Consider the following 22,473-nt stretch of genomic DNA (forward strand, 5'->3'; position numbering starts at 1 on the left):
TTGGGGAATATTTCACTTGCTCTGACAGAATTAATCCAGTACTATGTGTGCAATATGAAGGTAATTAGAGCAGAGAAAGTCTTAGCTATTGACAGGACAAAGCATTTTTTTCTGTGCATGAACAGAAGGTCTTCTGCAATTGGTATAAGATTTATTTGTTATTAATAGACTCAAGAATTCCTATAAGCATTAAACTTTCCCTCTTAAAATGCTTTTGGTTGATTTTTTTTTTTGTCAGTAGTACCACTGGCAATATACCTGGAGATCTCAAAAATCCAAAATATGTTCTGAACCACTTCCCTCACATAATTGTGACACATATGTTCATCCTCTGATTCTCCTATGTTAAAAAGTTTTCTGCTTAACATAACCTGTATAAAATCTGGCCATAAGTTCTTTTTACAGGCTACCTGATTTAGGTTTAGATCATCTTTTAGGAGAAAGAAAGAGAAAATGCTTTAGGTTCTGTTTCATGCCATAATTCACAACAAATGCCAACTGTTCCCATAAAAATAGGCAACACGCACCTATCAAGCTTTCTTTTCCTGTGTACACATTCAACTCCTTTCAGAAAAATAAGATAAATTAGACAAATATTCTGGAGAACTTGAGGTCATATGCCTATCAATTAATCTTACACATAATAATCCCCACTTCCTTTCCTTCAAGAAGACTATCTATTTTGGATTTTTAATCCATTCATGCAATCATGAAAAACATGTTTGTGCCACTGATTTAGAGTAAACACTGTTGAATATTGTTGGAAAACAAAATCTCCTTTAAACTTCTAAAATAAACAAACTTTTATGCTTGCACCCTTCTTGCAGCTTCTGATTTGGGAAAATGCTTTCTTTTTACAAGCTATTCATGACAAGTTTCCCTGTTCCCTCATCTGTTAAATAGCTCTTAATTCATACATCAGAATTTCCATGAGTTCAGCATTTTACTGGCTTTTTTCATATCTTTCTAGCTCTATTTTATCTATTTTGAAAGACCTGCATGCAATACTCTGGATTTTGCTTCAGTCAGAAGTGCACTTCTGCTGTTCATTTCTCAATTCCTTTGTTAATGATTGCTGATATAACTGCAGTCTGAGACCTCTTTTTTTAGCATTGCTGAATTTTCACCTGAGAGTGGCACATCAAATCATCTTCTTAAGCAAGTACAGAAACGAAAAAAACCAACCCTATCTTAGTGCTTCACACAATTCTTTTCACCTGCACATCTTATTTTGCATTTATGACACTGTATTTAATTTGCATTTCATTGCCAAATTAGTCAGTACAAGACTAACTCATAACAGTTTTAGTTGCTCTGAATCGATTTTTATTATCAAACTTTGTCAGTTCACTAGTTCACTAGGATTCCTTTTACTGAGCAATATAGCACAGATTCAAATAGCATCCCACAGACAACTAAGCAAATTTCACTTTAAGTCAATCACAAACTGCCCCTTCTCTTGGTGTTCTGCAATGCAGATATTCAAAACTGCCTGCATATTCACCAGAAATGATAGGCAGCACAATTAATGCCAGACACAAAGAAATTAAATTTTAGTAAGAAAAGATTGGAAGGTATTGGAGGACCTTGTGCCCTTTCTGCACATGCAGCACCTATGAGATGAGATTATCAATAAGTCTTTAATAGGAGGTTTGGTTGCTGTTTTATTTGTTTTAATAAAGAAGCAAATTCCTGAAAAAAACCCCACAAACAACATGACTGGAGAATTTTACAAGTCATTAGGCAAATATCTAAGAAATCCCAAAAAATTAATGTACTTTTGTTAAAAAAAATAGCTAGGCTTCTAAACTCTGCTCCAACCTACTACTCTAACTTTGTAATATTGAAGGAGGAGAGGGATTCCTTTCCTCTCTCAAAACCCATATTTAAGCTAACAATTTCCTTAGAGGTACTTACAGAAAAGAAAAAAATACAGATGTTGAAAAATATCAAATGCTTAAAATTCTTAAGCTTTTTAATGGCTATGAGTGTATTCATGTTAGATAAGGATATAATTTATATTATATTCTCTATAACATTTCCACTTTTGTTTGTATTATTTGTCATGCAATGTAAATAGTGATTTAAAATTGTTTCCCTTGGTGTGAACTGATACTTCTACATTTTAAACAAGTATTTCTTAGTTCTTTTCAGCACTAGCATACAGTATCATCCTCTGAAGTATTCTCTCACGATGTCATAGAATTTAAGTAAAACAAATACTCTAAAGTAGGCTTGAACTTGTCTTTTGGAATACGACAAAAATTTAAGTCCATATGGCATTGGGTCTGTTATAAATGAAAGAAGAAAGTCCTAACTATACAGTATAGATTCATTTACCTTAATAACAAAATCTGAATTACTTAAAAAATAAAGAATTAACAAAAAAGAGAAAGCTGTTGAAAGTATGTGTTTTAAAATGAACAGAAAGTAATAGAACTAGGCATTAAATCAAATCACACTTATTGTTTTAATAATCAAAAATGTAAAAACTTCTGGATGAGATTTTTTTAATTAAACCCAACCAAACCAATAACAAAACAATGTCCCATATTCAGAAAATAATGATTCAGTGTGTTTGTTTTGTCCCTGATGTAGTTTTGCAAATATTTTTACTTTCTTCTCCCTCTGTTCCTTAAAGGCCTGACTCCAGGAGGTATGTTTGGTGAAATTTCATTATTGATCATTAAAACATGTGCTTTAATCCTTATAAGGAAGGCACTATAATGGGTAATCACTGTTATTTTTCCATAATGTGGCATGCAGTTCCTCTTTTTTTTTTTTTTTACAAAAGGACATTATAGAAATTTTGTGTGCCATAAGACATACAGGGCTGCAATGTTTTCCTATTCAGTAGTCCAGGTAACTTCAACCCCACTAAAGCTGATCCTTGCTGCAGATCCTCTGCTGACCAGATTTTGGCAGCACCCCTTAAAATATCTGGCAATCTGTCAGACCATTACCATTTCAGAAGTACCAGTTTTCCTTTTAGATGTGGTGCAGCATTCATCATGTACTTTTTTTTGTTACAGCAGATGCAGAACCCAGCAGCCAAGTGATCAACACACACCCAGGCTTTGCCCTGCTGCAAATGTTTCAGTTATCAAACATATGGCCTGATGTTGCGAGTCTTGCTTAAAAGTTGTGACTGAACTCAGCTGTGCAAGAACACTGAAACCAAGGAAGACTCAGCTCCCTTTTGGATAGGAGGATTTCACACAGCCACCTGTAAAATGCTTTCTATGCAGCTGACAGATATTGCCATCAAGCTGCAGATGCTGACAGACAGTTGTTATTTTACATTGTGCTCATAATCCCCCTCAAATATTTTAAATAACAGAAGCATGTACAAGGGAAAAAGAGGTAATGAACTCTTTAATATGACAATGGAAATGCTGTAGTTCCAAGAAAGCTATGTAAAGAGTCTCAAAATATTTTGAAAAATTTGAAACTTTTAGAAACCCTATGAGAAAGTTACATATTATACTACAGACACCTTTTCCGCTATTCAAGAAAAGATTCTTTCACTCTAAAGTCCTGTCTCAATTTGTAAGGCAGTCCTGTAAAGCAGTATAGAGAGGAACTATGAGAAGACAACTGATTTCAAATCCCTTTCAGTTTGGCAAAGCTGTCATTTTGAAGTGTAAAGGGGGCATTTGATAATTCTCCAGTGGTAATCTGGGACCTGAACAGAAACATGTTATCCTTTTTTAAGAATAGTTTCCAAGGAACACAATCAAGTTTAATGATAGTTTTCTCTATATAATTGTTAGCAATGGCCAATTTATCTTAGAACCTTTGAACAAAATAAAGACAAGTTATACCACAGTTTAATTTTTCAGGAAGCTACTTTATTTTTCTAAACTATTCTCCAAAATTAATAATGCATTAGCCACTTTAGATCACTATTTCTAGATGTTTTCCCAAGCACAGCCAGGTTATGTATGCCTGAACACATCTTTAAAGATATTGCATGTGTAACCTTAAGGCAATGTAATCCTGAGAGGAAGATTAACATTTAGGTGCATTTACATTATTTTTGGAGCATGACTAACCTTTTATTTGGAAGTATTAAACAGGAGGAATTGGACTATTTACTGATGGATCAAACCTGCTGGTTAAAAGCCAAATTTTGCTCTTGCTGGAATTAGTAGGGTTTTTGTTAAAGACATAAGTAAAAGATCAGTTATTCCTCTTGTGCTTAACTTTGATTTTCAGAGACACTAAAGGAATCACAATTTCAATAATTGCCAAAAGAAGCAGAGACTCACAATTTCTGAAAAGAGGGGCTTTTCACCGAGATAAATTTTTCCCCATCTGCACATTATATTATAACCCAGACATGTATTATATATTTTATATAAATATATAAAATTATGTTACATGTTAGGATAATGTGTAAATTATATAGTTATGGTATAAAATAAATTATATAATATTATATATATAGATATAATATTATGCAAGACTATACCAATGAAAATACTTTAGCTGCAACTTGATGTACTTGTAACAGCAACACAAAGCCACCATATGCCTCTTTTCTCTCTTATTCCCATTTTTTAAATTCAAATTTATCAATCCAAGCAAGTGGTAAAAAAAAGAAGTTTTGTTTTTTTTTGGCTCCAAGATTTACAGTACTATCAGTTAAAACAGAAGAGAGACTTGTAAAGCCAAATGCTGCAATAAATACAATTGTATTTGTTACACTTAAGAAATTATAACATTTATCATTACAGCAAATGAGATGCTCTTTACCTTGCTGCAACTAATGGGGATTTATAGCAGAGGACAGAAGTAAAGCAGTCAGTAAATATTCCACTGCTTTATACCCATGCTGTTGTTTCCCCATGAAAGATTTGGTGCTTTCTGAGAGATTTTTCTGGTGTGAGGGTTGGATGCTGATAGTCATTTCTTGAAAGAGACTTAATCAATCTTGAAAGAGAATTAATCAATTTCATTTATTTCTGGGAAAAAGCCAACAGTGCCTATTAAAAGATTAGCCAGTGTCAAGACTTTACCTGGTGAAGTCTTGTGTAATTGAGGCAAAAGTTTCCACTTTTCACATGAAGAAGTAATTTAATTTTTCTTACATAGGCAAAAATCTACAAATATTCTTTACATTGGTGATTCCAATAACCAATAAACTTAATTTTTAACTTCCTAATATTGGCTAGAAGGAAACCTGTCTTCTCTAGTAATTGAGTAGAAAGCAGAAATTGGTAATAAGAAAAGAGAAGGGATATTCTGTAATCATCTTAGGCAACATTTCTACATGGTATAATATAAAAATATAAGATATTAAGACAGGGACAGGAAAGCTGTCCTAGAAGACCATACATGAAAACCTTTCAGAGGTACCCAAAGAAGCTTAACATAACTTTACATACACAAGTAATACAAGATTCTAGTCACTTCATGTTTTTGATCATAGCTATAACTAGCCATTTCTCAGAATCATCATAGCTAGTGCCTTAGCTAAAACTTGGTACAGTTAATTAATGGATTGAGAACAAATTAGTCCCAAAACTGTTCTGATCTAAGGGCTTTTTGACTGCAAGTATAGGATACATAGAGAGACAAACACTATCAGAGTGTAACTGGCAACATAATTTAGAATACTCTATTTAAATAGTATCTTGTTATTTTGTTTGGCTTATCCTTACCTTATGTCTCTGAAGTACCATGAAATACTTAAGCTGCAGCCTCTCCAGGGAAAAGTGAAATATCCTGTGCATAGGTGTGTCACAGCACGTGCCACAGTTGAGGCAGCCACAGCACACAAGTATCACCATACACCTTCAGAAAGCTTAACCCACACAGAGTAACTGTGGGGTTATTCTGTGTGGGTTAAGCTTTCTGATACCACTCCAAAAGGCTTCAGGCACCTATTAGTCTTGTTCTTTAGCCCAGCCTTTTATACCCCTCATGTTCATGCAGTACACCTGTGTGCCCTCTGCTCCCTTTGGTGGTTGGTCAGTGCACCTGGGCTCTCCATGGCTCATTGCTGTCAGTGCTGCTCACCTGCTGCTCACAGCTGTGACCACTGGGGATGAGGCTTGGCTGCAGCCCCACTCCCCGTGACCACAAACTGTGTGCCTACACAGGCGTGCAAGAGATATCAAGATGATCTGTGTTATTCTTCCAATTGGTCTGCTCATGGGCTCTAAACACTGAATGCAAAGTGTATCACCTTTGAGAAATGTTGGTGAACTCACTTAGTGTATAATTTGTAGCGCCAGATTATGTGTCATGTTTTTCTGTCCTTGCTGGTAGAGAAATTGTGTCTGGACTAGAGGAAGAAAAATACTTATTTTCTACCCAGTCCTACACTTATTTGAGATGAGCATATTTGGGGTAACTCAGCATAAAGAGGACAGTTTTAAGTTCTTCTGAAGCATTAAGCTGTGAACTAATCTACAATAACTCACTGTGACAATGTGATGGATATGAAATTTCCCTTCTGTAGAGGACACCAATGTCTGTTCAACAGAAACTAGCCAAAGGATTTTGTTGAGACGCTACAGAGTTCTTTCACAATACATAAAAGAAATGCACCAGATAAATTTTAGTATCATTTCCACCAGTGCAACAGACACTACTGATGTGGAAAGCTTACTGAAATGTAAAGAAGGACCATGCTGCTAATAAGATATAGTTTATAGTGTCATTAACACATCAGTGTTTCATCAGGGATTTAATTTTATTGTCTGTTGCAAGGGCTGGAAGTAGAATTAAAGGCAGATATTGTGTTGAATCCTTTTTGTTTCCCTCCCTTCCTTTTACAGAAGATTTGAAGACAGACGGGAGAATATGTCTGTGTTGTAATGCACATCATGTTTACATGCTTTCCTGCCTTGTTGATTTAGAGGAATCTCTTATCTCAGACAGAGGATTTGGAGATTGCAGATCTAGCTAAAAATCTTCATCTTTTCATTGCTATATTTTAGTAACTTATTGGTATCTTTTGTCTCATCATAAATTCTGGTAGCAACTGTGTTTGAAATACTCACCTTGCTGTCAAGTGTGTTTTACCACCAGAAACATAAAGGTATGGAATATGTTCAGAATACGTGTCAATGTAGTCACTCGTTCTGTAGACTGGCTCTATGTACTAAAACATTAACATTATGTTTCTTTTAATGATAAAAACAAGGTACTTTTTCATGATTTATTATTGTGAGGGTGGTGAGGCACAGGAACAGGTTGCTCAGAGAAGCTGTGGATGTCCCATCCCCAGCAATGTCCAAGACCAGGCTGGATGGAGCTTTTAGTAATCTGGTCTATTGAAAGTGTCCCTCCCAAGGAAGGGGTTGGAACTGAATGATTAAGGTCCTCTCCAACACAAACAGTTCTATGATGACGGAATGTCCTTTTTGAATAAGAGCTGAACGTTTTCAGTCCTTGAGGAAGCAGTCATTGCTTTAAGGGGTTGGGTCTTAATATAACCTTGTGTACCTGAAAGTTATAAATATTAAGTTAGAGTCCCGTGAATGTACCTTTGTCTAATGTGCCCACATTTTAACTGAACATCCCTTTGAGGAAGGAAAGTTAGATGTGATCATGTGGGAAGAACTGCATATGCATTTAAAGAGAAAAATGTAGAACTGGTGTCCAGTAGCTCCTAGGAAAATGTTCCCAAGCCAGAATATTTACAGAGAAAGTCCTCATGACTTACTCTGACTTTTACAAGCTTAGGTAGGAAGACAAGGGAAACTTTCAGGTGGAAGAATAAAATGATTCTCATTTCAAATATAGAAAAACTTTTGTTTTGTTTAAATCTGCCTTTTAGCAATTTATCCTGAATGAAAACAAACTAGATTGATATCCTCCCACTGGTATTAACTGAGACCTGCTGTAGGAATATCAACAACCTCTGTTAGGAGGATCAGGGTCTGGTTTATGACATGACAAACATTCTGCTGGGTTATCAAAAGAAGATAACGCTAATCTAATTTCTAATACTGGCCTCCCTTAACAATAACTCAGACACTGCACACCACAATTTTCTTAAACCTTCTACTTCCATTGTTTCATTTAGACATAAGTATAACAGCTGTCTTAGAGGGCTCCTCATCTGTGTTTTGTTTATTTTGAGACTTTATAAATTGGTTAGTAGCCTGAACAGGTTACTGTAAGGTGACTGAAATAGTTTGCGTATGTTAACACTGTTCTAATTACAAAATAATGTTTTTCCTCTCCTGTTATCTGTATAACATCAAAACATCACACCAAATATTTTGTGTTTTTCACAGACTTTGTGAACTCCTTGAATGACTGAAGAAAATAAAACATGCAATTATCAGATATATTAATGTAATATAACTCCAAATGGAAGGCCTGCAGAGCACTACTCTTTGCAATATCAAGTCTCTGTGTATAAATAAGTAAATAAAAATAAGTGGCAGGCTTGTGAGGGGGAAGGAGAAAGGGATGGAGAAGGAAGGTTATTCCTGGCATTTAATTTTAAAGCATATTGTCTAGAGATAGAAAATAATGTTATTTATTTCCTGTGTTTTCAATAATATGTCAAAAAACCTATCTGCTCAGACTTTGGTGAAAAAGGATGATCTAAGATATAGACTTTAGTTAAAGACACATTTCACTGTAGTTGATGATAAAATAAGTAGTGCAGAATGGGACATTTTTGAGGGCATATACCAAAAGGTTGCATAGTATATGTACTCTCTTTCTATTTCTGGATATCTGTGGAAAAATCAGCCCAAATGACAATTTTTTATATGTGTGTGATGTGTTTTATTGTTCTGACAGTAAACCAACACCAGAACACCATCAGGCCTACTTAGATCAGGTGTTTTTTAAATCCTAACTGCAAAGCAGGTTTAGTATAATGATTAAAACTCTACTTTTCGCAGTGGATCTGGTCCTAGTGGGATCTTGGAGATAAGAGCTTGCATCCTGATTTTAGAATGGAAGACGAGCTGATAGTTGGCATGCTGCAGTTAGAGTGTTATTTTCAATGTTCTGGGCTAAACAAATGCTCATTGAAAAGCTGCATGGATTGGGAACAGAAAAGCAACAAGAAAAGTGAGAGGATAGGATTTTAGTAGAAAAAGAATGTTCTCATCATTGGTATATTATCTTTGGTATCCTTTATTTAAAAAAAACCATTTTGTTTTCAAACTGTGTTTTCTTTATAGTTTTCTAAAAGACTTCATGAATTATGACTGATAAACCTTGGCTTTATACAACTATAACAACTTCAAAGAACTACTGAAAGTTTGGTGTTTGCAGCTTGGGGAGAAAGCATTCGTGTGCATGTGGCCAACCAGAGAGTACAATAGATGATCACTATAGTCTTTAAAATGAATAAATTATGTATTCCTAAGGCTACTTCCATTTAGTAAGTGGAAAATAATAGTTACACAAAACAGAAATATTTTGGGCTTTTGAATAATTGCTTATTTATAATACAGCCTTATGAATTATTTTTACCTCTCTTAAATGGAAGACAAAAATTTTGCCAAATTCATGGCAACTTGTGATAAACTCTGCCTCAATATTTCAGGCGTACTGTGTTCCAAATGCCCCATTAATACTGCTTGGGTTATGGATGGCTGCATAGATATCTTTGTGCCTCCACAAGAATACATCACCAGGAAAATAAACCTTCATGTGACTGCATCGGTATGACTCATCAAAGTAAATCTTAAAAAAAAAAAACAAAAAACAACAGAGAGAAATGATAGCTGAATGTTTTCAACATTCAGTTTGTGACTTTAACCTAATTTTTACTTTCTATGGGTTTAAAAGTTGTGTTCAAGTTTAATATGAGAAATTCAGCTTTAACTGAAAATGATACAAAATAAAAAATCAATCTCTGTGATTTCCCAAGACATGTTACAAGAAATTTCAGGAAGCTAAATATAGTCTGTCCTTTAAACATTTAGAAGCTCCTTTAATGGCTGAACTTCTAGAGCTCTCATTTTTTAAGTTTTCACTGTAAAACAGATTATTTACTTCTTCCTTTCTCAGGGAAAATTAAAATTCTTATGTACAATATGGAGAAGTTTTGTAATGCTTTTCTGAGCAAGATCCTTGACTGAGTATACTTACCTGCCTGTAAAATTACCCACCTTAAATGTTTCTTGGGGAGCATTTTTATTTTCTAGAGATCCAAGAAAAGTGAAAATCTGAATAATAACATGTTATTTCTTCTGTTGCTCTGAATGGAAATGAAGAGGTACCCACCCATCCTGGGGAACAATGAGTGGACATCATGACTGTAAAAACTGGAAGCCTAGGATCCAAATGTGAATAGTTCAGCTATTAATTTTTACAGTAATCAGAACAGAGAAAGGAAGATTCTTTGGGAAAGAAAAGCAAAATCAATTTGGTATGTAAGTCCAAATTAAGGTAGGGCTTGATTCTGCAAACATCACGACTTAGTATTTCAGTTGATTAATAAACATTGCTTCTTTTTGGTAAGTTTTCATGAATCAGTGCAAATTTTTTGGTCACATTATTTCTTCAGGAATTCCAGGAGTTTTAGCACAGTTTCTATGGATTCTTTGGAGGATTGAAACAAGATCACAGTTACTGAAAGTGTAGTGTTAGACAGGAGGAAACCAAGGGGGCTTTTTCTGACACTGAAGTTATGCTAAGGACTATTTCAAAGAGTTGGAAGTGTGTCTTGAACCTGACTACATGGAAAAGAGAGTTTGTGCTCTGAGTGCAGCAGAGGAGCAAATGGCTCTCACCAGAAGGATTTTTACTGAACTGAGGATGGAGTCTCCAAGTTCTGCATTTCAGTAGCAGTTTTCAGTGTGTCATTTTGGATTGTTATAAGAATGTGATCTTGGTCATGATAAAGAGAGCAAGTCAATCCTATTTTATTAAACTTAGCAGCAGTAATATCTTCTAGCAGAGTATCAGACCATCTCTGTTTAGGATTATGGGTTTTTTTCCATGGATGCTGAGTGATCAGGAAGGTATTAGGCATTTGTGACAACTTTAAAAGCTTGGGGCTTTTCCATATTAGAAAGTAAATCTGAAAAAAGAATTAATTTATTTGAACAGCAGTAGTGGCAAAACAACAGAATTGTGGTATAATATCTATGAATTAATAAAGCAGTAGACAAAGCAAGAAGAGATCAAAACATCTGTGGTTGCTATTTTCACCACAGTTCATTGGGAACAGTCTCAGACAATTTGGACATGCAGTTTTTTAGAGAAGCTTTTTGGTTTTGTTTTGTTTTGGGGTTTTTTGGGGTTTTTTTTTGTCTGTTTGTTTTTTTTTATTTTTAATCATACCTATTTCATGCAAACTTAAAATACTTTTAAAAACCCAAAAGATCCTGAAGGGACAGTGTTAACCTGAAAAACTACCTATGTATACTTTGTCCTTATATTCCTCATCTGAAAAAAGGTGACATTTCTCTTTTCCTTCACTCTTCCTTTTTTAACAATACATTTTTACATTTATATGTATTTATTCATATGAGTGCTGTGAACTTGTCAAATGACTAAAAGTAAAAAAATTCAGAAAATGGACTGTGGTTAGATATTTCTCATTTAGAAAGGTAAAATGGAGTCCCTTAGGATGTGCCACCGACACAAATACTGAATAAGAACAAAACAATAATGTAATAATAGAAATTTTATCTGACACATAAAAAAATGGTAACTAATTCAGTTTATGATAGTGTGTACTACAACTGGATATCCTCAAATAAGATACAAACATTAGTCTGTTAAAAAGGGAGGATTTTTAGAAATAAAATATACAATAAAACTGCAAAATGGAAGAGCCTCTCTTGCTGCTTTCTTTCTGTAATCAGACTGTTACAATTTTTGTAGTACTAGTTAATAAAACCTGAGTTTCCAATATGGTAAGAAAAACAATAAGCATTTTCATCCTGTATTATTCTGCTAAAATGAATTCCATTAATTTTGTTTTTATAATTAACATATTTTGACAGGAATTAAGTTAAGAAAGAGTTGAATGTTTTAACCCTTCTCTTACTCAGTATTATATCTTCCTACCTAGGAATAAACATATTTTCTTTATTTTCTATACATCTTATTGTTGTATTTTAAATCTATTATTGCGAGTAAATACATGTATTAGGTCTGGGAGGTTTTTATTATTTCCTTCCTTTAAGACTGAGTTTGAATACTGTTTCCCTTTTCTTTATGTGTCTTCTCAATCTTTAAATTTAGAAAGCTTAATATTTCCTAAGGCAGCCCTATGGATCTCTCACAAGGATCTTTGTCTTTCTCCTGATGTGGGACAGTTGGCCATTGTTGAATTAATATGGTTACTTTCAATATCTGTCAGGTCTGCTACAATGCTTTATCCTTTCCATTAGTGTTCCATGTCCCTAACAATGAGTCTCCTCAGGTCTTTGGGATCCACTTTTTCTCCATTGTCTTCATTTTACTATCACTTCTTTATAGCCATAATATCAGACACATAGCTGAATATAATTTCTGCTGTTATTCTAGTACTTTTGATCAAAATTTAATAAAAAAACAGTTCCTCTGATATTTTTCCACAGCTTATCATAATGCTGATACCAAGATTTTCCAAGATAATCTGAAGTTGTCTAAACATTACTTTGCTAATAGATATTCAATAATTAAATGTTTCTATTATTTCCAGGTCCTTCATTGTGAATGATTCCTGTAGTGGTTTAGAAGAAAAAACCCAAACACATTATTCATCTCTTTCCTGAACAGATATTTCTTTAATAGAACTTACCATGATATCCTCCTCCTTCTTGCTTACCATCACAGTGAGAGAGCTGAGCATGACTTTTTTTTCTTTGTCTTCCATATCTATATTTTTTGAGATATTTTTTTCATTCTAAGACAGATTTGTTCTTGTTAGAAACATTCCTTGATCTTTCTCATTCTCCAATGATGATTAACAAAACAGAATCTGCTGGCAAAAATGAAGGGGATTGATTAATAATCTTCTTGAAATCAAACTAAAAATAACCCCTGCTCTCTTGGAATATTGTAAACTGGTTTCAGCTCCTGCCAATCAATCTTATGTATTCGATTAATCAATTATAGTTCCTCATGTAGCCAGGAAAGTTCTATGGTCTCACAATGTAAAAATTGTCCAGCATTACAGAACCCAGAAACCTAGTTGTCTCCAGACATGAAAGATGCTGTTCCAATTTCCCCACGTCAGGCACTCACAAATGAGTATTGTTGTGTCCATTAGCTTTGAATGCATTCATGGATAAATAAGAACTTTGAACTAATCTGTACACAAAGCTGGCTTGGCAGGGTTTGGAGGTTTAATTGAACTTCATATTAATTTACAATTAGTTTGTTTTGTTTACTTTCTGGTGGCATTAGCAAACACATTATAAAGGAGGTACAAATAAAATTTGTGCCAATTACATATGAGAATAATTGGATTTTATTAATCCGAGAATTAATGCAATCAATTTAATTCTTGGTACTCTTAGTTCAGATACCTCATTATTCCTCACACTAATTAATCTCAACCACTAATAAGTAGTTTTGAAATGGGACTGTTTACTCATTTACCCTAAACGGAAGTTTTCTTAAACAACCATTGATATTTACTTTAGGGAAACAAGCAAGTTTTATGAATTAATTTATTTATGTGGGTTTTTAAAAAAATCACTCTGCAAGATAACAGCAGCTTTCTTGGTTCAAAATAAGAAATTTAAAATATTATTATTCTAGTCCTGTCTGAGTTTGAGCAAATGACTTGTATATGTGAAATGTTGTTATTTGGCAAGGATAAATGCATGTCAAAATGGAAGATTAACAAATCCTGTAAATAATCACAGGGTTATGCAGTGATATTTACTGATTAACCATAACAGATTTGGAGGCTGTCTTCCTCCTCTGTCTCCATACATTCAGTCTGGAATCACATTCCAGTTTTTATGGTGTTGTGTAGAATCAAGACACTAAACATGAGAGTTAGCAAGTAGGGTATTTCAGAGAAAATCCTCCCTTGCAGAGATGTAAGAGAAAGGATACTTAAAAGGAAGACATTATTTCTGATGGAATAAAATGCACAGATGATCTTGGAGATAGGTTAATTAAAAAGGTGAAGATTTTAGATTTTAACTGATGAGCTCAAAGAAAAGAGGGTAAAGTCAGAACTGATTGGGAAAAATAATGTCTGATGGACGGGATGGGACAATATTGTAGATCTTGAAGAATAAGTAAAGAAGAGAATGATGTTAAAAAAGACCCAAAACAAACTCAGAAAATAACAAGAACAAGGAAAATAATTGTAAGTTGTAAGCCTGAAAAATAAAAAGCAACTCCCAGAAGAGTTGTGGAAAAAACTCTCATTATGAACATATTTAAGAAAATGCAAAAATGTCAGAAAGCCAAGTGGAGAGGCAAAAAATAACGACAGAAAAACAGTATGAACACCAAGGTCAGCAAAGAAGTGGGAGGGGGAGGAGGTGCTCCAGGCAGAGCAGAGATTCTCCTGCAGCCTGTGGAAGAGAGCACAGAGGAGATGGTATTTCCCTGCAGGCCCCAGAAAACTGACACCTAAAACTGCAAGCTATTATTTTTTAATTTCAATTTAACATAATTATAACAGAATTGAAGTCTAAGTTGCACAGCAACTTGCGAACTAAAACTTGCCACCCCACTTCACTTTCTCAGCTGGAAAACACATTGCAAACATAATTATATTGCAGCAGTTCCCCTAGCAATTCAGACTTAAAACATAATTCAAATGATATCTCACCGAAGAAAAAACCACAAAAACTAAAACACAACAAACCCAAAGCTTTCAATGACAAAGAGAAAAAGATACTGTATTCCTTTAGAAATAAAAAATAATGCTTTGTACTCCAAAAGGTGGAACTTGCCTCTGGGAAAGACGTTGCAGCACTTTTTAGATAAAAAATCAACGTTAGGAAAAAAAATATAAAATTTTGGAATAGTCAGGGACTGTGAGAATGATAATGAACTTTGGCACCCAATTAGGTAGGGAATATCTAAGCTCTTCAAAGCTCCATTTTTTATAAACTAGATCAAAGTTCTCTGTCAACTGTCTTTGAAGAAAAGCATTTACAATTCCTCTTTTTATTCTTGCCCTGCCTTCTGATTTTCCCCTCCTACTTTCAGGGCACTGGCAACCTCTGCTGGCACCTTTCAGCAAATCAGTGAATGCAACATGGAGAGAAGGCTGGAGGAAACACTTAACTTTTACATGAAAGTTGAACCATTGTCCTTTACAGAGCTTAGTGTGAACTTTTTATTCCTGATATAATTTTAACATGTAGAAGAGCATATGAAAGCAGAGAACTATAGAATTACCTGTGCTGGAATGGACCTTAAAGATCATCTAGTTCTAACCCCACTGTCAGGGATAGAGATCCTCTCACTAGACAACCCACCACTAGTGGGTCCCATCCACCCTGGTCTTGAGCGGCTCAAGGGAATCCACAAAAAAATAAAATTCTGGTTTAACGTTGCTGAAAGACATTTAGATGGGCTACATTTATGCACCTAACTAAATAAACACAATCATAGTTAAGTTACTAATAAACACAGTAAATAATGCAATTGCCCAACTTGTGGAGTCATGAATAAAATATTGGCAGTATCTGAGTGCATATGTGGTATGTTGGCATGTCTCATCCATAAAGAATAAGAACTTATGTTAAACTGTACTTACTCTACCTGAGAAAATGAATTTTAAGACAAAAGCCGGAGTTATAATTTTTTATTGGCACAAGGTAATGCCTCAAGAAACAGCCAACTGCATTCTTGAAATATGTGATGTTCAGCTTGTATTTCACATGAAATCAAGTTTTGATGTATGATTTTGGAAAAATTAAGACAAAAAGTGATCTCAAAAAATGTATTAGAATGACCTAAGCAGGCCCTAAGCAGACAAGTGTACAATCAACTGGAGACAGAATAAAAAATTTTAAAAAGTTAATCAATAGATAGAAATAAAAATTTTAAAACTTCATCAATGTGCATAAATTTTGATGTCAGATAATTTTCTTGCTGTTTGCACAATATCTAGCACCCTCAGTTTTATCACTATTCCAAAACTTCAGTATAAAACACCTTAATGACATATTACAGCTAAGAATCAAATAAATATGATGAAACCTGTAGAAATAAATTTTGTGCATATTTTGACTTATTTAAATTATGCCTTCATGTACATACCTCTCCAGTAAGAAAGTTAAAACCTTGGCAATTAATTTCTCCAGTGAACTTTGAAGAATCGTGTTTACAAACACCAAATCAAATGACAATCACCAGATAAAATACTGTGGGCCCAGAGGTACATTAAAATGAAAGCAGACAAACTCAGTGCATTTCCTTTTTCTATGTTCTGGTGGTTTTTTAATAATAACCTAGAAAGCATAATAAAGGAAACCATGATCATGCTAAGGAAAGAAAGAGGCATGGAATAGTAAAAGGAGTGCCAGGGTTACACAGCACACCAGTCTAAGTGACCTGCAAAGCCTGCATTTCCTGTACTCCTGTGCACTCACCTTCTTCCTGTGACTTTGGCAGTATTCAGTCAATCAATACATCAACATATTTAGAATATTTTCCCAAAGAATTCATGGATATGAATTGAAGGAGAGTTATTAACTAAGGATAAGCAGATAAAAAAATCACAGTTTCAGTTATTTCATAGTACATTGATTTTGGTGGGTTTTGACTGAGTGAAGCTTAGGACAGAAGTTTGGGCTTTGAGTTTGTGTTTTGAACAGCGGATATTTTATCAAAATGGAAAATTATGATTAATAATAAAAAAAATATTTCTACATTTTATTCTTGCTTGGTATTTGACATTGTGGTCAAAAGTGGGATTTGAAATACAATATAATGTCTCGAATCTGGAAAATATTTTAATAACTGTGTGATATAATTTTTTTATTGCATATTTAAGATTAAAAATATTTTAATCCTCTCAGGTTGAAGAAGATTAAATGACACATATGCCCTTTCTATATAGCACTGATTTCTTGAGTGCTATTTTAATAGTTATATTTTAAGCATTAAGAAATTATTTTCATTATAATATTGGAAAAATATGTTCAAAATAATCATATTTATATTTTAACTATGAAACATTTTATAACTTCTGAATTGTTTGAAACTTTACCTTTTTCAGTGATTTTTTTCAGGCGTAAGAAGTAAAACTACTCAAAAAGTAAAACTACTCAAAGGAGGGAATGAATAAATATACAAACTTAGCAAGAAACTGTTATTGTAGTTAGGCTTCCTAAAAGTAATTGTGGAACAATATAAGTTTCTAGAAATAAACTAAAAACTTTGTTTTCATAAAAGGGAGTATAGTTTATTCTGAAATGGATTCAGATATAGATTTTTCCTTTCTGCTCGAAAGTCTGTTTTTTTTTGAACAAACAGGAAGAATGGCATATGAAAGGGCAGGATGACATTGAACAGAATCCTTAAAAAAATTTTGTATCCATAATCTAAATCACCTGGCCCATTGAGAATTCAGGAGATGGAGGGTTTGGATTTCCCATTGCACAATAGGACCAATTTGTTATAAATTAAGGCCATATTTTAGGGATGTGGGTTTGCTTCACAAATTTCAACTCAGAAGACATGAAGTCATTCACTGCACTTGTTAAAAATGGTGTTAGGATTCCTGGAAGCAGCATCTACAACATCAGCTTGTCCTTAGAGGCACAGACATGCTGACAGTAAGACAAGTGCTTGTGAAGATAGTTGCATGTGCTTCAAGAATATGTCACACAGACGTACACTCAGAGCATATTGTTCAAAAGCCTGCAAATTTACTTAAGTTACTCTAAAAATAGTCTAATTTTGGCCTCTAGCAATTAAATAGTACCAGGAATAAATTATATTAAACACATAAATTGGTTTAAAAATTTAACAATTATCTTCCTTAAGACTCAGTTTTTAAATTGTGTGACTGATTTCCCTTTGGCCAAAGGATAAAGCAAAATGCATAATTTTATAATCCTTCAGAACACATTTCCATTTTATCCAAAACTACTCTCATGCTAGCTGTAAAGTTAGGATAAAGATAGCCTGTGGAAGTCTGGGTTTACTTATGTTCTTTTTCCTACATTGCTATTGTCAGACAATAGAAGACATGATAATCTCAAGCAGCAGCCAAATGGGGAAAGAGAGGAGGAAGGTAAAAGAGGCACAGAAGCAAAGTTTGTCATGCCAGTCTCTCCATGTTTTCCTATTTGGTCTCAAGCAAAACTCAGAACTATAGTAAAAAACAACCCCAACTGAGAAGAAATGATGATGTTTGGTTCTAGGTCCGAAGGCTGAAGGATAGCTTTATTAAAACTATACTATATTACATTAATATACTATTTAAAGAGAGACTATCTTATTCTACATACTTCTTACTTATTTAACTATCAATTCACAAACTTATGACTTCTCTCTTGAGAGTCTGAGACACAGCTGGATTCAATTGGTCATTGAACTTAAACAAACTTTACTAGAATCTAATTAAGTAATCACTTTAGGTAAACAATCTCCATACCAAATTCCACATGGGGGAAACAAAGGAGCAGAGATAAAGATTGTTTTCTTTTCTCTCTGTGTTTCTCCTGAGACAGAATTATGTCTCTCTGTCTAGAGAATGTGAATGGCACACAGAACCATCCTGGACATCTTGATTTGGAATAATACACTACTGAAGAAAAAGCTTGTATTTGGGATAAGTATTTCATGCAAATGGAAATGAATAGATTTATTCCTATCCCAAACAAATCTAACACACTACTTCCCCCCACCATCTGTATAATGAATCACATAACTCTTCCTCCTGAAGAAAAAGAGCTGAAAAATGTCATAAATAGGAATGAATATGCCAACAAAAACCAACCAAATATTTTGTTTCAAAATCATTGCATCATTGAAAAAATTTCATCTTTGACAAATGCTGCCATGCAAGATGGACATCAGGAGTTATATTTTTCGTTACAATGACCAATTTTTTTTTTTGAATACAGATTGTATGCATAGGGAGCAGCCTTTAGAAATGTTTCCTTTATTTTTTCTCAAAACATTCTGTTCTCTGAGGTAATGGATATCATAACTCTCTTCCTTGGCTTTCTTTGAAGAGATTGAAAAAATTATTTCTTCTGAAAAATATGCACCAAGTGAGTGCAAGGGTAGCTGATTCAGGATAAAGAGGAATGTAGAGTCTGGTTGTGGCAGGTAAGTGAAAAGAGGAAAGAGATATTCTGACATTCTTTTTATTATTTCTAACTCTACCTACATAATCTGCTGTCACTTTGGGGTGCCCCAGAGTTCAGGGAGAAATTTTCTCAGTACAACTTTGAAAATTTATCAGTGCAATATTGGAGGCTCAGAGTTAGCAATACAATTATTACCAGTAATTTCAAGAGCACCATGCACCATGAATAAGCACCATATCATTATTTTCAAAAGGTCATTTGGTGCAATTGAGCTCTGATATCTTACATCAAAACATATACAGGATGTTATTGCTAGAAATGTTAGATGACATTCAAAGCGAAGGCTTGCTATAAAGCGAGTACAATGATGGCTATTTTCAGTAACTTGCCATTTAGTCATCAGTGATGAGCTGCACAATATCACAGGACACCCATTGCTCCTTGTTCTGAGCTGGAAACCCAATTCTGAAATAGACCTGAAAATAAAATTAAATAAAGCGCCATTATATTAATTGCAAAAATGTATTTAATCTTAACAAAGTTTTCAGCAGACTCCATGAGGTTTGCACAAGCCCACCTCTCAAGCCTGCCAAGGTCTCTTTGGATGGCATCCCCTCCCTGCACTGGTCGAGCACCCCACAGAGATTTTGTGTCCTAGCAGCCTTGCTGAGGGTGCCACTGTCCATGCTGCCAACTCTAAACTATTAGCAATTAACTAGCAACTATTAAATGTATAAACTATGTACTACACATGTGATTAATTATAAATAATTAAAATTCCATTCTGCTCGTAGTTTTCTTAATATTAATTTTAAAAATAATTCCTCTAACTACAGCTAATAAAAAGAGTACTCATGGTAATAACAACAAAGAATTCTACCATAAACTGCAAATACCATCAAGCACAATTTAATAGATTAATAAATTCACTGTTATGACTCTAAAATATTAACAACAGGTCTGCTATATTGAATTGTTATTATAGGCATATATACTCCATGTTGGAATTCTTATGCTAGGAGAGTCTTGTTCTCTGTAGTATGACAGTGGAACAGATCCTGGAAGATGAGGCCTTTGCCCCCTCTTCTCCCAGCTCCCAGGGATTCTGCAGTCTAGCTGCAACCTGACCCTGTCTTAGTCACTGCACAGTGGTGAGGAAGAGTGTATCTGCTGGTTGTTAAAGAAATTAAGATGGACTAAACAACCCTAAATATACTATGGATAATTGCCAAAATATAGGGATATTTTTTTTCCTTCTGGATGCTTTGCAAAATATAACATGGATTGGAATTTTAATTATTAGGCTATAGTCCTTTAATTTATTTTTCTTTAACTTAAAACTTTATTTTAAAACTTACCATACAGGTCAACCTCTTTTTCACAAATGATGCAATTTAAAGGCTTCTAAACTAATATGAATGCACACTACTGCATTGTGACATCTGTACTTTCAGGATCCATTTTCTGAATATTAAATGACAAAGGACATTAATCTGAATAGGGAACACATGAAGAAAACTCAGATTTGTCAACTTAGAGTATAGCATAACACTCATATCATAGCACAGAATAAAGATTATACCTCACAGTATAAGGAGAAAAAGAATGATAAATTAACTCAGAATTTATTCTTTCTGCAAAGTTTGGCCTAGAGTCACTTCTGGGAAGATTTAACATTTTTTTTTCTGAGAATTAAGTACTTGAGTTGATGGGCAACACTAACTTAATTTTTCTGGGTCATTTAGCCTATTCCTCCTTATGACTTATTGCTAGCCTCTTAGAGTCATTCTGAACAATATACTGTGCAATATAGACTGCACTGTATCTCACCACTTTATGACTTTTTATTGCTGCTATATTTTTCTATGACCTTAAAATGCATTAAATATGACAAATAATGTAGTTATTTCATAGAACTCTGTGAAGCACATTTACAATTCTGATGTGCATTATAGGTAACTCCCTATTCAGCTGCTTTGATAGCTTTACAATTGAAATCCAGTTCAAATCTTGCCTGAAACCACACTGAAGTTAATTGTTGTTATCCACGTGTTTTAATAAGCTTTTGGTTACACTTCAATGAAGCTTGGGAAAGCTTGTCAGCATAAAGCTAAGACCTACAAATGTTTGGTCAGAATAATAATGTCTTGCCCTGAAAGAGAATGAGCAGTCATCCACAAAAGAGTGGGGAAAATGTGTAATCAGTGGGTTTTCTCTTCAAGCTACTACTTTTTATGAGTTATTTATCATAGTGTTGAATAGGACTTAAGCTTCGGTTTGCAGGAACAGCGGCTTACACTTGGAAGTTATTGGGCTGTTGGAGACATTAATCTCCACAAAATGCATCAATTTAAATTAAATTTGCTATTAGGTATGCATATTAATGTGCGTAAGGAGATTAACACCTAGAAGTTTTAACCTGGAGGAGGATAAAAGTAGCCTTAGTCAAGATGAATGAAAATTTCCATAGTGAAGTGAGAGATCTACATTTAGCTTTTATTTTAGCACCTCAAATATTTTTTTAATTTTAAATGTTTCCTAAGGTATGTGCATGTGTTTGAATGTACTATATCATCTTACTGCATGTCCATAAGTACGCAGAGAAAATTCTGATACTAGAATAGCAGCTCTATTAGATATAGATGGAGCTATCACAGAAAACCACATGGCAACACATTCATATTTCAAAGTCAATATCCTTTTAATTTGCCATTATTTTTAACTGATATCCAATGGAGTTCACAACATTTCTTCAATAACAAAACTATGTACATTATTATTAAGACACACACAGATATGTAGGATGGGCTTTTAGAATTATAAATGCTACATTTAAGTTCTTATTGAATTGGTCATTGAATTCTAGGCTGTGTATCTAAAGAAACAGCCCTCCATGGTGAAATTTCTTGTGCAATGCAAATGATGATTTCAGCTTATATCTATTGAAACAGGCCTGAGCAGAAAATCACTGTGTGATTTTTAATAAGGTTTAAGAATATTAGCGCTCCCAGTCTCTTCAAAAAAATAAATACCAAACATACTGGATTTTATCATCTCAAAAGAGCAAGAGAACTGAGCAGGTATGTACTACAAAATGGAGAGATACCATCAAGGAGACTGCAGATATATTTTGGTCCTTTTATTTATTCTGCTCAAAATATGACCTTCATTGGCATTTTGAGTGAAGCACTTCTGTAGGTAATTGTTATTGCTTTTTGAACTCTCTTATCTTCTATATTCAGATATGTTTTACTTTCCATTGTCAAAGGGAAAGCATAGCATTTGACTAGCTTTTTAGTCTTAG

General features: G+C 34.1%; 1 long non-coding RNA gene across 1 annotated transcript in view; it reads right to left on the reverse strand.

Annotated features, from left to right (window-relative positions):
- LOC144246390 (uncharacterized) overlaps positions 1–12,772 on the reverse strand; it is a 66,377-nt gene extending 53,605 nt beyond the window's left edge. Inside the window, exon 1 of the long non-coding RNA XR_013340107.1 lies at positions 12,725–12,772. This is a non-coding gene — a long non-coding RNA (uncharacterized LOC144246390). The remainder of the gene's footprint in view (positions 1–12,724) is intronic.
- Between the last annotated feature and the right edge of the window lie 9,701 nt (positions 12,773–22,473).

The sequence above is a fragment of the Lonchura striata genome, chromosome 6 (genome assembly GCF_046129695.1).
Source record: "Lonchura striata isolate bLonStr1 chromosome 6, bLonStr1.mat, whole genome shotgun sequence".
Lineage (NCBI taxonomy): Eukaryota > Metazoa > Chordata > Aves > Passeriformes > Estrildidae > Lonchura > Lonchura striata.